Raw genomic sequence first — 13,356 nt, 5'->3', positions numbered from 1 at the left:
GTCCGTGTCAGTGTCCGTGGGGGCGGGGGGTCAGAGGGAACTCAGGGAAGACGGATCACATTCTTCCAACCCCCTACAAGGGACATCGTGGAGTTTGTTCATCTTTACTGTCACTATTCACTTCATACCCAATAAACCTGTTAACAATCCGTACTCAATGCCTGCCCCATCTACAGTGGGGCGGGGGAAAAGGATGCACTTGCGCTGAGGTTAGACACTTTGGCTGGGGGAGGCCTGCATTTGAACTGGGGTAAGGCACTTTGGCTGGCCCTTGCTGTCTTTTGGGGAGCTCTGTTCTCTGTCACTTCAGGAAGTCAAAAGTGGATCGAGTTACAATTTGCAAAGTTAGTGAGACCTTGGGATGGACGGTTCCAGTTACACATTCCTGTGAAACCTCAGCACGTGGCTTATCCTCCAAAGGGACCAATCATAAACAAAGGGTAGAGCATGGTGGCCATTTTTGTAGCATAAATAAGCACATCCTTTAAAAAATGTTAATAGAGCAAAATAAAGATTGAGGCTCTCACATGGGGAAAAGCTGCGTCTGAAGTAAAAATGAACAAACTTGCAAAAAATATATTTAAGTTTCTTAAAAATTATTATTAAAATGGAGAAATTTGACACTCCACAAAATTAAAATTAGTGTTTCAGTGCCATAACGTTTGTTTAGCAATCAATACGCCTAATCCAACAAGGTCTAGCTTTTAATGGTGTATTTTACAGCAATATTACCGTAGAAATGCCGAAGTGTGTCAGTTTCACTGATGTCCCTGATTACATTGATTGCTGGCTGTTTGGGGGAGGGGGCACAGCACAGTCAGTGTCGGGGCAGTGAATGACAGACTGCAACTTCAGGATTTCCATGTTAGGATGCGAATGCGCTAAATCCTGAAGTTGCAGTCAGGTTCAAAGGGGTAATAACAGCGAGCGCCGTTTATTTGCTGTTATTACCCACCACAAATTCTGGCTCAATGTCTTCGCCTGCAGCAGTGATTGAACTGAATTAAGACTGTGCAGTCTGAGCATGTGTAAAGTACCCTATTTCTCAAGATGTGTGATTATCAGTCAGCTGTACTGATGGGATTTTTTCTCTACCTCGTAGCACTTTCTGCCTAGTAGTTTTTAAAAAATAACGTCAAGGTCAAATTTCAAAAGCTTTAGAGTTAAAATTTATGTTGAGAGCTTCTTTTTAAATAGAGCCTGACTGTATCGAGTTAAAATGTTCTAATGTTTTATAGATTTTATGTATTCTATAAATTTTGGAAGAGAGAAAGAAAAAGATTTTCTTCATTTATTGAAGTTTTCAGAACAAAAAGTTGAATTTTGAGGTCAATTATTTCCACCTGACAGAAAAACAGCTAATGCTAATCACATACACCTGCGAGACAGGGGTTCGAAGAGTGACAAAAAATGAAGAAAAAGGTAGACAGGAAGTATCCACATTTTTAAAAAAAAGGTGAACTTTAAAATTAAATAAAGCCTCAAGGAAAACAGATAGGAAAGTCAAGAGGGAAATTGGTTGAAGGTGAAGGGACCTCCTTCATCAGCACTCACCTTTAGCGAAGGGGTAGCTTGATAGAGAATGAATGAGGAGTTAAGGAAGACAGGAGCAGAGGATACAAGGTTTGTGTGGGTCCTTCATAAAAAAAGAGGTAGGGATAGCGATGGTAATACGGAGGTGGGAGGAAGGAAAATGGGTAGTGGGAAGATGAAAGAATGACTGATTATGCAAGGATATAGGAAAGGAGCCGCCAAGGGCCAAATTTTCCCTGCAACCGTTACCCAAAATGCACCCTGCAGCTAGTGGCTTTTTCCCCCCACCACATCATGCCACACCTCCTAAAAGAAAAAAGATAAGTAAAGAGTTAAGGGGAGAGAAGCAGAGAGGAGAAAAAGGAGAGATAAAAAGTAGGAGGGGAAGAATCAGCAATATGAAGATTATCAGATGCAAGCAAGAGTGTGACCATATTTTCTGACTTATTGTGTATAATGTCATGGAAGATCAACCAGTAATAGGTATAAATAGGTAAGTTTAAGTGTGACAGGCAGCCAGGCATGCCAGATGTAGCATGATACTTACAGGAAGTGGGTACCGTATGCAACACTTAACAACGATCTTCTGTGATGTTGCTCATTGTCAAAAGTTTGAGGATGCATTGTTTTATGGTTCTTTATGTACTTGCATCATGACCATTCATTTTCTGTGATTTTAATAAAAACTGAATGCTGCATTACTGGGGAGTAGGGGGTACCATCAGATGAGAGGGTGGTTATTAAAAGAAAAAAAAGACTTGTATTTATTGAGCACCTTTCACGACTTCAGGACATCCCAAAGCACTTTATAGTCAATGAAGTAATTTTGAAGTGTTGTGATGTTGGTCTAAGGTTCCAGGATGATGAAGCACTGAAAAGAGATAGAAGTGGAGATTAAGAAGCACGAGCAGAGAGAGATGTCGGATGTGGGAGCATGGGAAGTGCTGGAAAATGGAAACATTGCAGTTGTGAGGTGCTGCCCACAAAAGCATGGCAATGGGATGGTTCCTGGGGCAGGTCGACTTTGCAGGAAAGGCACAAGTGTTGGTCATTGAAGAGTTATGGCTGAAAAGGTGTGCAGGACACAATAGGAGCAGGAATAGGCCATTCATGGCTGATCTTCTACCTAAACTCCACCTTCCCACCCAATCCCATATCCAAAAATCTATCGCTAACAACTGATCTTCCACAGTCCTCTGGGGTAGAGAATTCCAAAGATTCACAACTCTGAGTGAAGAAATTTCTGACCCCCTATTCTGAGATTCTTGCCCCTAGTTCTCGACTCACCAAGCAAGGGGAAAGACCACCCAACATCTACCATATCAAGCCCCTTAAGAATTTTATATCTTTCAATAAGATCACCTCTCATTCTTCTAAACTCTAGGGAATATAGCATCATCAGCACCTATTTTCTTAGATCAGGAGTACAATGGAGGTACCATTCAGTAAACTGGCATCACCACAGGTCTGATTTTAGAAGCTGCAAGACTGACAAAGCTTGGATGACTGGGAGGTAAGTAGAGTGATTAAAGAAGTTTCAGCGCTAAACAGGAACGAGGTGCAACACTACAAGAGGAATGATATATTTGAGATATTAGATGTAATAATTTTTAAGCAGCATTGGTGACTAAAATGTCCACTATAAAGCACTTTGGAATATCCTGAGGTTGTAAAAACGGCTATATAGATGCGAATGTTTCTTTATATCAGTGTTAAATTTCATTCATCTGCGCAGCTGCAAAACTGATCCAAATTTCATTGCCAATCTTTAGCTGCGTCTTCAAGTCTCTATTGCTTTCCCTATTTTGAGCCGTCAAATTTGACAAGTTTAGTTAACTGGCATTACACATTTCATTTATGTAGATTAGAAGTACTGGTTCAAGCTCTGATCCCTGCAAGATTTAATTCTGCTCATTTCTCCCCATCTGATCACATTCCACGAGTATGCATTATTTTTTTGTATAAAAGCATCTTATCCATCCAGTTCCATGTTTTTTTAATTCTACTGGACAGTAGAAGATATTGTTTTTACTATTATTGTGTGCATTCTATGGGCCCAAATATCCCCAGCCGCCTAAAGCGGCGTAGTTAGCTGTGGCACACCGACATTGAGGGGCAAAAAACGCGCCAAAAATTTACCTCAATTTGGCCACTCCATTGTTCTGGTCCCATGGCATGGCATTGCAGAGCCTGCAAGGGGTGGAACTTCGGCCGCACTTGCTCAGCGCAGCGGCGGGGCTTGGGCCCAGTGTCTCCGAGTGCCGGCAGGGGGATGCATGTGCGTTTCAGCGTGCGCGCATGCATAATGCGCGTTTCAGCGTGGAGCAGGAAGCTTGGCAATCGGCCAATTAAAGGGAGAGTGTACTCAGTGCCTCAGCAGCATTGGCAATGGACCATATATAAAGCTAAGGTGTGAATAGTGATTTTTGGATGGCTGAGGGAGTGGAAAGGACTGCTGTATAGGTGGAAGAAAGGTGAGAACTGAGATTTTTCAAAATTACCTCAGTGTAAATCCAATACAACAATGATGCAACAGCGTGCAAGAATAAAGAATTTCTTCCATGAGGAAGTGGAGAAACTAGTCACTGTCATTGAGGACAAATGGCTGGAGCTGGATATCAGTAAGAGTGGTCCCACAAAAGTTCCACCCAAAGAAATGAGAAGACGATGGAACCTAGTTGCAGAAGAATACTCCGCAGGGATGAATACCGCAAGATCTGGAAGCCAGTGCAAAAAGAAATGGCAGGACATTGGTCAAGTAGTGAGTGTAAGTAATATCTTCATCTTTAAATGGAATTGCAATTGTAAATGTGACCATCTGTATAGGTGCACTTCTGATGGATGGGACAATGTGTGAAGAGTTATATTTTCATCTTTGCAGAAGAAATTGGCCCACAACAAAAGGGGAAGACTTAGAACAGGAGGAGGGCCACCAAATCTGCACCAACTATCACCCCTGGAACAGAGGGTTGCTGCCTTGCTGTGTCGCACCTGCAGAAAAAGATTCAGCTCTGCACAAGCTGGACCCACATGCGAGGGTGAGGGCGAGTCATTAAAATGCATCATTGCCCTTCAAATCAACCTGCTGACTGGCCTGCTACGCGTGAGACTACTCATGCCACCCATCCTTCCCCCTCCTGTGCTGCTAACCATTTGACTGTATTTTGCAGAAGACGACAATCCTGAACATCCTGAAGATCCACAAGAAGATCCAGATGCATGCGCTCCAGACCAAGGCAGGTGGCGGGAGGAGGGGTCCACAGAAATGTGTTCACGGGAGAATGCTGATCGTGATATGGACCAGTCCATAGTACAGGGCCTCACACTGCCAGAAACCTCCATGAGCTCCGCGGCGACATTCCATGGTTTCACACCTTTCAAAGTTGCGGGTCCCAGTGGCGGTGGTGAAATGCATGTTGGAACACCCAGTGCCCAACCGTCCCAGCCTGCACCTCGCACTGGAGGGGTGGCACTAGGCAGACCCATGGCGTGGGGAAGGAGAAACCGACCAGTCTCTCCTGAGATGCAGCTTCATCAGATGTAAATCAGGTTGTGTCATTGGGTGAGGAGACCAATGCCCTTACAAGATCACTCGTGGCGACTGTCAGTAGGGTGCATGATGAGGTAGCGACACTCTCGGGAGAAATATCAGCACTGACGGGAACTGATGGCGGGCATTTCAAAGGGTGTGCAAACGATGACGGAGGAAGCTAGCTGCTGCAATAAGGGCACAAAGGCCGGATACTCAAATGCCACTCCCACTTCAATCCACGCACCGGCCACCGGTGAGACCCAAGTTGGGCCCCCAACCCCCCCACCACCACCGACCCTATGAGGAAGTGCATTTTCCCAGAGATGTGGGTGAGGGATGGGTGCAGCCTTTCTTTGCTGTTGTTGTTGTTGAACTGCATTGTAAAATATCTAGTAAAAGATATTTTGCATTAAAACTGAATCATGTTCCAATAGGACCACACATTTAGGAACAACTGTAAAAAGTAAAAATCCCTCACCCCTACAGTCATGCATGCTTGCCGCCTCTAGCCCTGGTGGGAGGGCTAGCCGGTGCGTTCTGCAGTCGGCAAGGTAGGACTGCTCTATTTTCAGTAGCTGATTTATCTTTCATTTATTTTTGATGATGTTGTGAAGATGTTGTGCTGATGTTATGAAGGTGTTTAGTGCTTTAGAATCCACTAACTCCACCCCCCCATCATCTCTGGCTATCTGCACTGATTTCTTAAATGTAGGTAAGGTTTTTCAGTGCCTACAAAAGTGGCCACATAGATTGGCCTAAGTTAGTTTGGAGTAACTTTTAGCTGGCTAAATTTGCTTCTATGGCCAAAAGAGGCGTAAGTGGCTGGTTGCGCCCCCTTTTGGAAAGAATAAATGAAACTAGAAAAAAACCTAACTAACTGACTTACACTGGAGCAAGTTAAATGGGGAAATTTGCGATTTTTAAGTTACTCCAAAAAAAAGCTATTTACTCCCAAAAAAACGGGGCAACTCCTGGGGAAATTTGAGCTCTATTTTCTTAGATCAGGGATACAAGGAGTTACCATTCAGTAAACTGGTCTTTCACTTATATGTGCCAAGAGCTCCTCAATTACATGTATACTTCTCATAAAAAGTAGTCTTTAGGAGCCATGCAAGGAGCATTCTACAGTGGAATTTGTGCTCCAGGGAGGATTTTCTGAATACCATTTCTTGAACAGCAAGCAAGCCGTAGTTAAATGAGGGCCATGATGTACACGGAACATCAGAATGTTAAAGGAAGTCTACAGAATGTGGTTAGTGCTTGGCTTAAAGCAGAAACAAAAAAAACTGTTGCTGCCTTAAGTCTTTTTAAAGAGGCCCAGCCCCTGAAAGAGCAGTAACATTAGTGTCTGGTTTTTGGCAGCCACACTACATTTTTAAAATCTTGAAGCCACTGCCAAGTTCGGCACAATAATTCAGCTAAGCAAAACTGCCATTTCTGGAGTTATGCACCTGGAGGGAGTTTCCTTTTCAACCAGAGTACAGGAGAACATTTTTAACCTTCAAATTGTCAATTTCTCTTTTGCTAATTTTCTACTATTGCAGTAAGAATGAATATAGATTAGCATTTATAAAACAAACAATGTTTTTAATGAAATTATACTTTGTTCCTGAAATTAGCATGATGGCAAATCTAAACTGCTTCAGAGGCTTGGAAATGTTATCACATGACAAAGGGAATATTAACAAACTACTGAATGTTATCATAAAGTGTAGACATGGAGAATATTACCGTGACAAAATGGAGCATTTTTGTCTGTTTATAGCTCTTCTCTATACATTACATTACTTAAAATAATTTGTTTTTAAAAAGGTACCATCAAAATGGCTTCTGCCATTGCATGCTGGGAAATAGTCAACATTTCTCTGATCCAGTTTGAAGCAAGTCAGAAATAAGCCAATCAAACAGCTAAATACTAATACACAGGGTGTGAGGAAAACAATGGTGAAAGTGTTAGGAACATGGTGCATCAACCAATTAATCAACGTCAATCTATTGAGAACGACCTGGTCTCAAGCGGTCTTCAAAAAGGTGGCCAATTAAAATAAAAAAATAAAATGAAATAAAAGAAATAACTGATGTAACTGCTTGGTCAGGATTGATAAAAATTTGCATTCATCTCCTTGCAATATCTCAAGGCGTTTCACAACCAATAATGTACTTTTGAAGTGTAGTCGTCTTTGTAATGTAAGCAAGTGAAGCAGCCAATCTGTGCACAGAAAGGTCAACAAAATGTGATGTTGGCCAATGGACCAGGAAAACTCCCTGTTGTTCAAACAGTGCCATGGGATTTTTTAACATCCATCTGAACAGGCAGATGGAGCCTCAATTTAATATCTTATTTGAAAGATAAATGGGATTCCCCTCTTCAAAGATATATCAGGAAATTATAAGTCATTTAAACTTCTGTTAGTCTATAATATAGGCAGAAATTATTAGGCACCTGGAGAAAGAGTTAATTGGGGACAGTAAGTAAGGATTTTTAAAAAGGTCATGCCTGACTAAAGTTACAGAATTCTTTGAAGAAATAAGAGAGGGGATAAAGGAAATGCTGTTGGTAGTTTAAGGTACCGTAACAAAAATGGCACATGGAATAAAGGGCAATATAACTACGTAGATGGAAATTATTGGAGGACTGAAGGAAAAGGTAGGTGGGGTTAAAGGAAGTCTTTGAATGGAACATTGTGGTGATTGTTATTTCACAGGGGTCTGATCTACACTTATTCACGACACTCCAATGATATGGACTTTGGAATGGAGAGAACAATAATCAAAAATTTGCTGATGACATCAAATTTAGGAACATTATAAATTGTGATCAGGATTACTGGGGGGGGGGGGGCGGTTAACAGCAATGCACGCAGGATGGGCAGATAGCAGGCAGATGCAATTAAATGTATAAAAATGTAAAAGAAAATATTTTAGAATAGTAAAAATAAAAACATTATTTACCTGGCTTGATTTTAAAATGGAGTAGAGAAGCAGAGGTATCTTGTAAACAGGTAATTTTTAAAAAAGTGGCTGTACATGTATACAAGTAATGTTCCCTTTAAACTGTGCAGCCACATGGTGCTCTGCAGGTCCAGCACAGCTGATGAACCAGCTTTTAAATAGAAAAATCGCAAATGCGCAGAATTATGAATGACCTGCGCAGCCGGTCAAAGGGGCTGTGCGAGCCAAAAGAAAAATGAAAGGGAATATTGTATACAATGCCATGAAAAAGTGTAAATACAATTCTTAGTTTTCTATATAGATGCAGGTTCCCCCAGCACCACTCGGCTCTAGATCTCATTACAGCCTTGGTCCGAACATGCACAAAAGAGCAGAATTCCAGAGGTGAGGCAAGAGTGATTGTCCTCGACATCAAGGCAGCATTTGACTGAGTGTGGCATCAAGCAGCCTAGGAATTGGGGGGGGGGGGGGGGGGGGCAGAGGTGGAACTCTCCACTGGCTGGAGTCATACCTAGCAAAAAAGGAAGATGGTTGTGGTTGTTGGAGGCCAATCATCTCAGCTCCAGGACATCACTGCAGGAGTTCCTCAAGGCAGTGTTCTGGGCCCTACCATCTTCAACTGCTTCATCAATGACCTTTCCTCCATCATCAGGTCAGAAGTAACAAGTCACAGGTTTGGGAGATGCTGTAGAAGAAGCCTTGGTGAGATGCTGCAGTGCATCTTATAGATGGTACACACTGCAGCCACGGTGTGCTGGTGGTGTAGGGAATAAATGTTTAGGGTGTTGGATGGGGTGCCAATCAACTGGGTTGCTTTGTCCTAGATGGTGTTTAGCTTCTTGAGTGCTGATGGAGCTGCACTCATCCAGGCAAGTGGAGAGTATTGCATCACACTCCTGACTTATGCCTTGTTGATTGGGGAAAGGTTTTGGGGAGTCAGGAGGTGAGACACTCACTACAGAACAGCCAGCCTCTGACCTGCTCTTGTAGCCACAGTATTTATGTAACTGGTCCAGCTAAGTTTCTGGTCAATGATGACCTCCAGGATGTTGAGGGTGGGGGATTCGGCAATGGTAATGCCATTGAATGTCATGGGGCGGTGGCTAGATGGTCATTGCCTGGCACTTGTGTGGTGCGAATGTTATTTGTATATCAGCCCAAGCCTGAATGTTGTCCAGGTCTTGCTGCATGTGGGCACAGACAGCTTCACTACCTGTAATGGTGAATAAAATCCAACAGGGTCACAATGCGTCCTCCCCTCTCATGAAATGCAGTGAGTTGGCTTATCCTGATTACGATTCCAATTTCAGATCACTATCAAGTAAACCCTGCTGGAAAAAAGTGTACAGATACAGACATTAGCTGAGGACAGGATTGGGCTTAGCTCTGATGTCCTCCCCATGGATGAATTGCCCATACTCCCTATTTAGGCTCACACAAAGAATGGCTGAAGAGTTGCTTGCATACATGGAACTATACCCCCAGTACTTTCAAAAGTAAATGCTGTTTGGGTTATTAACTGAATTAGAACATTAACAGCTGTCCACTTCATTAGAAACTAGTAACATAAGAACATAAGAAATAGGAACAGGAGTCGGCCATATGACCCCTCGAGCCTGCTCCGCCATTTAATATGATCATGGCTGATCCAATCATGTACTCAGGTCCACTTCCCTGCTCGCTCTCCATAACCCCTTATTCCCCTATCGTTTAAGAAAATGTCTATTTCTGTCTTAAATTTATTCAATGTCCCAGCTTCCACAGCTCTCCACAGACCCACAACCCTCAGAGAAGAAATTTCTCCTCATCTCAGTTTTAAATGGGCGGCCCCTTATTCTAAGATTATGCCCTCTATTTCTAGTCTCGCCTATCAGTGGAAACATCCTCTCTGCATCCACCCAGTCAAGCCCCCTCATAATCTTAGACATTTCAATAAGATTACCTCTCATTCTTCTGAATTCTAATGAGTAGAGGCCCAACCTACTCAACTTTTCATCATAAGTCAATCCCCTCATCTCTGGAATCAACCGAGTGAACCTTCTCTGAACTGCTTCCAAAGCAAGTATATCCTTTCGTAAATATGGAAACCAAAACTGCACGCAGTATTCCAGGTGTGACCTCACCAATACCCTGTACAACTGTAGCAAGACTTTCCTACTTTGAGACTCCATCCCCTTTGCAATAAAGGCCAAGATTCCCTGTCTCAGAAAGCTGTGGAAGCTGGGTCATTGAATAAATTTAAGACAGCGATAGACAGTTTCTTAACTGATCAGGGAATAAGGGGTTATGGGGAGCAGGCAGGGAAGTAAGTGGACCCAAGTCCATGATCGGATCAGCCATGATCGTATTAAATGGCGGAGCAGGCTTGAGGGGCCGGATGGCCTACTCCTGCTCCTATTTCTTATGTTCCTCCTTGAAGATGCTCCTTAACTTCTATGACCAAGCTCCTGCCTTAATTTCTTCTTTTGTGGCTCAGTGTCAAATTTATCTGTTTTGTCTTGTAACACTTGTGCCTTGAGATGTTTTACTACGTTAAAGGCATTATATAAATAAAAGTTATTATTACAGATTGAACCTCCCTTATTCGGAACCCTCAGGACCTGACCTGTTACGAATGAGGGATATTTCCAGATAAGGGGAGGTCACGTATTTTTAGTGTGTGCGCGCGCCAATTGGCTGGAACGACTGTCAGTCATTAATCGAACATTAAGTACTGTAGAATGAGAATCTCACTACACCACTGACCTCTGCTCCTGACACGCTGAAGTATTCAGGTTAGCCTGATGTCACAGGATTTGAATATTCTTGCAAATATACACACAAGTGTGGATGCATCTTCATTACCCACTGGGAGGGCAGAGGTGCAAAATGCAGGACTGAAAAGTCACTTAGGTCGCCAGTCAGATTTTTAAAATTAAAAATTAAAAAAAAAAGTGCTATTCAGCCCCCCTCTATAAAAGGAGCCGATATCTCTGGCCCACCAAGGCGGGCTCTGTGCGGCCGAGGTAGATGGCGGGCTGCGACCCTGCTGCTGTCTCTAAGCCGGCTTCTCCCATTGCGAGTTGTTGTGCTCAGGGGCTGAGAGTGTGTGTGTGTGTGTGGGGGGGGGGTCAGTGATGGAGGGAGACCGGCACTGAATCGCTGCTCCGGAAGGGGAAGGGGGGGGGGGGGGGGGGGGGAGGGGGGGAGGGAGGAAAGAGGAGGTCGGCGGCCCGAGCAGGCCCAGAGGTGTTGGCAGGCCCCAAAGGTGTCGGCGGGCCCCGAAGGTGTCTGCTCCGAAGTTGGGTAAATTTATTTTACATTGATATTTTTATCTGATTTTGGGTACATTTATTGTGGGTGTGTAAGTGTAAATGGCCACGTTTTTTTTTTTAACATTGATATTGAGGATTTTGACCGGTCGCGTTGTGCTCATGCGCCACCCAGCTGCCGGGAATGGTTCCGAACGAGGGATGGTGCCGGATAAGGAGCTCCCAGATAAGGGAGGTTCAACCTGTATTATAAATTCAAAGTTCGCAGATGAAATAAAACTCAGAAAATGTAGTAAACAGTGTGGAGGATAGTACAGATTTCAGGAGGAGAGAGATAGACTGGTGAAATGGGTAGACAATAGCAAATAAAATTTAACACAGAAGTGGGAAGTGATTCATTTTGCTAGGTAAAATGAGAGGCAATATAAACTAAATGGTACAAAATAGCCAAAGGGAAAACTTTTTTTATGCAACGATTGGTTTGGATCTGGACTGCATTGCCTGAAAGCGTGGTGGAGGCAGACTCAATCGTGACTTTAGAAAGGATAAGTACTTGAAGGAAAAAAAATTGCAGGGCTACAGGGAAAGGGCAAGGCAGTGGGACCAGCTGAAGTGCTCTTGCAGGGAACCAGCACAAGCTCGACAGGCTGAAGGGCCTCCCTCTGAGCTGTAACCATTCTGTGATTCCATAATTTTAAAGGGGGCTGCAGGAACAGAGACCTGGGGGTGAACGTACACAAATCTTTGAAGGTGGCATGTCAAGTTGAGAAGGCTGTTAAAAAGACATATGGCATATTTGGCTTTATAAATAGAGGCAGAGTACAAAATCAAAGAAGTTATGCTAAACCTTTATAAAACACTGATTAGGCCTCAGCTGAAGTATTGATGTATTCTGGGCACCACGTTTTAAGAAGGATATCAAGGCCTGGAGAGGGTGCAGAGGAGATGTACTAGAATGGTACCAGGCATGTGGGACTTCAGTCATGCCAGCAGGGAGTTCAAAAAGAGTGCGACCAGAGGAGCGAGACCAGCGAGGAGTTCAGAAAGAGCGCGAGAGCAGGTCCAGAGAGCGAGACCAGCGAGGAATTCAGAAAGAGCGCCAGAGCAGGTCCAGAAAGCAAGAAGTTCAGAAAGAGCTAGCTCGGAGCATCGCGAACTGGCCTGTGAAGGAGGAAAAAGAAAATCAAAGTGTGACATCACAGGAAAGCAGGTAAGTGATTGGTTGGTGAGTATTTCTCTCTTTTTTTCTACACTTTGGCTTCAGCTTAAATTAGGAGCTGTGATTACAGATTAGTAACTATATATAGATAATTGAAATTTCAAAACTTGAAAATCTAATTAGTTAAATAAAGTACCATAGAGATCGCAGGGCAGGTGATGTGTTGCAGCTGTACCATGTGGAAGCTGGTGGATACCAGTATGATCCACGGTGACCACATCTGCAGTAAGTGTTGGCAGCTCGAGGAACTTCGGCTCAGAGTTGATGAGCTGGAGTCCGAGCTTCAGATACTGCGATACATCAGGAAGGGAAGAGTTACCTGGAGGCTGTGTTCCAGGAGGCAGTCATACCCCTTAGGTTAAATAATTCAAATGTGGTCTGTGCAACTGTCCAACAGGTATGAGGTTCTTATGCCCTGTGTGGATGAGAGCAGGGACAGTGGCAGGGGCGGGGAAGGATGAGCAAACTGACCTCAGCACCATGGTACAGGGAGCCATTCAAGTTGGGGGAGTAAAAAAAAATGTAGTAGTGATAGAGGACAGTATAGTTAGGGGGATAGATACTGTTCACTGCAGCTGAGAGTGTGAATCGCAAAGGATGTGTTGCCTGCCCAGTGGCAGGGTTAAGGACATCTCTTCTGGGCTGGAGAGGAACTTGGAGTGGAAGGGGAAAGATCCAGTTATCATGGTCCATGTAGATACCAATGACATAGGTAGGATAAAGAAAGAGGTTCTGATAATGGAGTATGAGCATTTAGGGGCTAAATTAAAAAGCAGAACCACAAAGGTAAATAATCTCTGGATTACTACCTGAGCCATGAGTAAATTTGCATTGGGTAAATAAGATCAGAGAGATGAATGCGTGGCTCA

The 13,356-nt window shown here is 43.5% G+C and overlaps 1 protein-coding gene across 5 annotated transcripts in view; it reads right to left on the bottom strand.

Moving 5' to 3' along the window:
* LOC139263300 (F-box/WD repeat-containing protein 7-like) overlaps positions 1 to 13,356 on the bottom strand; it is a 237,005-nt gene that overhangs the window by 176,810 nt on the left and 46,839 nt on the right. For all 5 annotated transcript variants that reach the window (XR_011593087.1, XR_011593085.1, XR_011593086.1 and 2 more), the window contains exon 5: positions 9,231 to 9,348. The gene's annotated coding sequence lies outside the window, so the exon portion shown is untranslated. The remainder of the gene's footprint in view (positions 1 to 9,230; positions 9,349 to 13,356) is intronic.

The sequence above is a fragment of the Pristiophorus japonicus genome, chromosome 4 (genome assembly GCF_044704955.1).
Source record: "Pristiophorus japonicus isolate sPriJap1 chromosome 4, sPriJap1.hap1, whole genome shotgun sequence".
Taxonomy (NCBI): domain Eukaryota; kingdom Metazoa; phylum Chordata; class Chondrichthyes; family Pristiophoridae; genus Pristiophorus; species Pristiophorus japonicus.
Note: the sequence above shows the minus strand (reverse complement) of the source record. Positions and strands in the feature narration are given on the sequence as shown.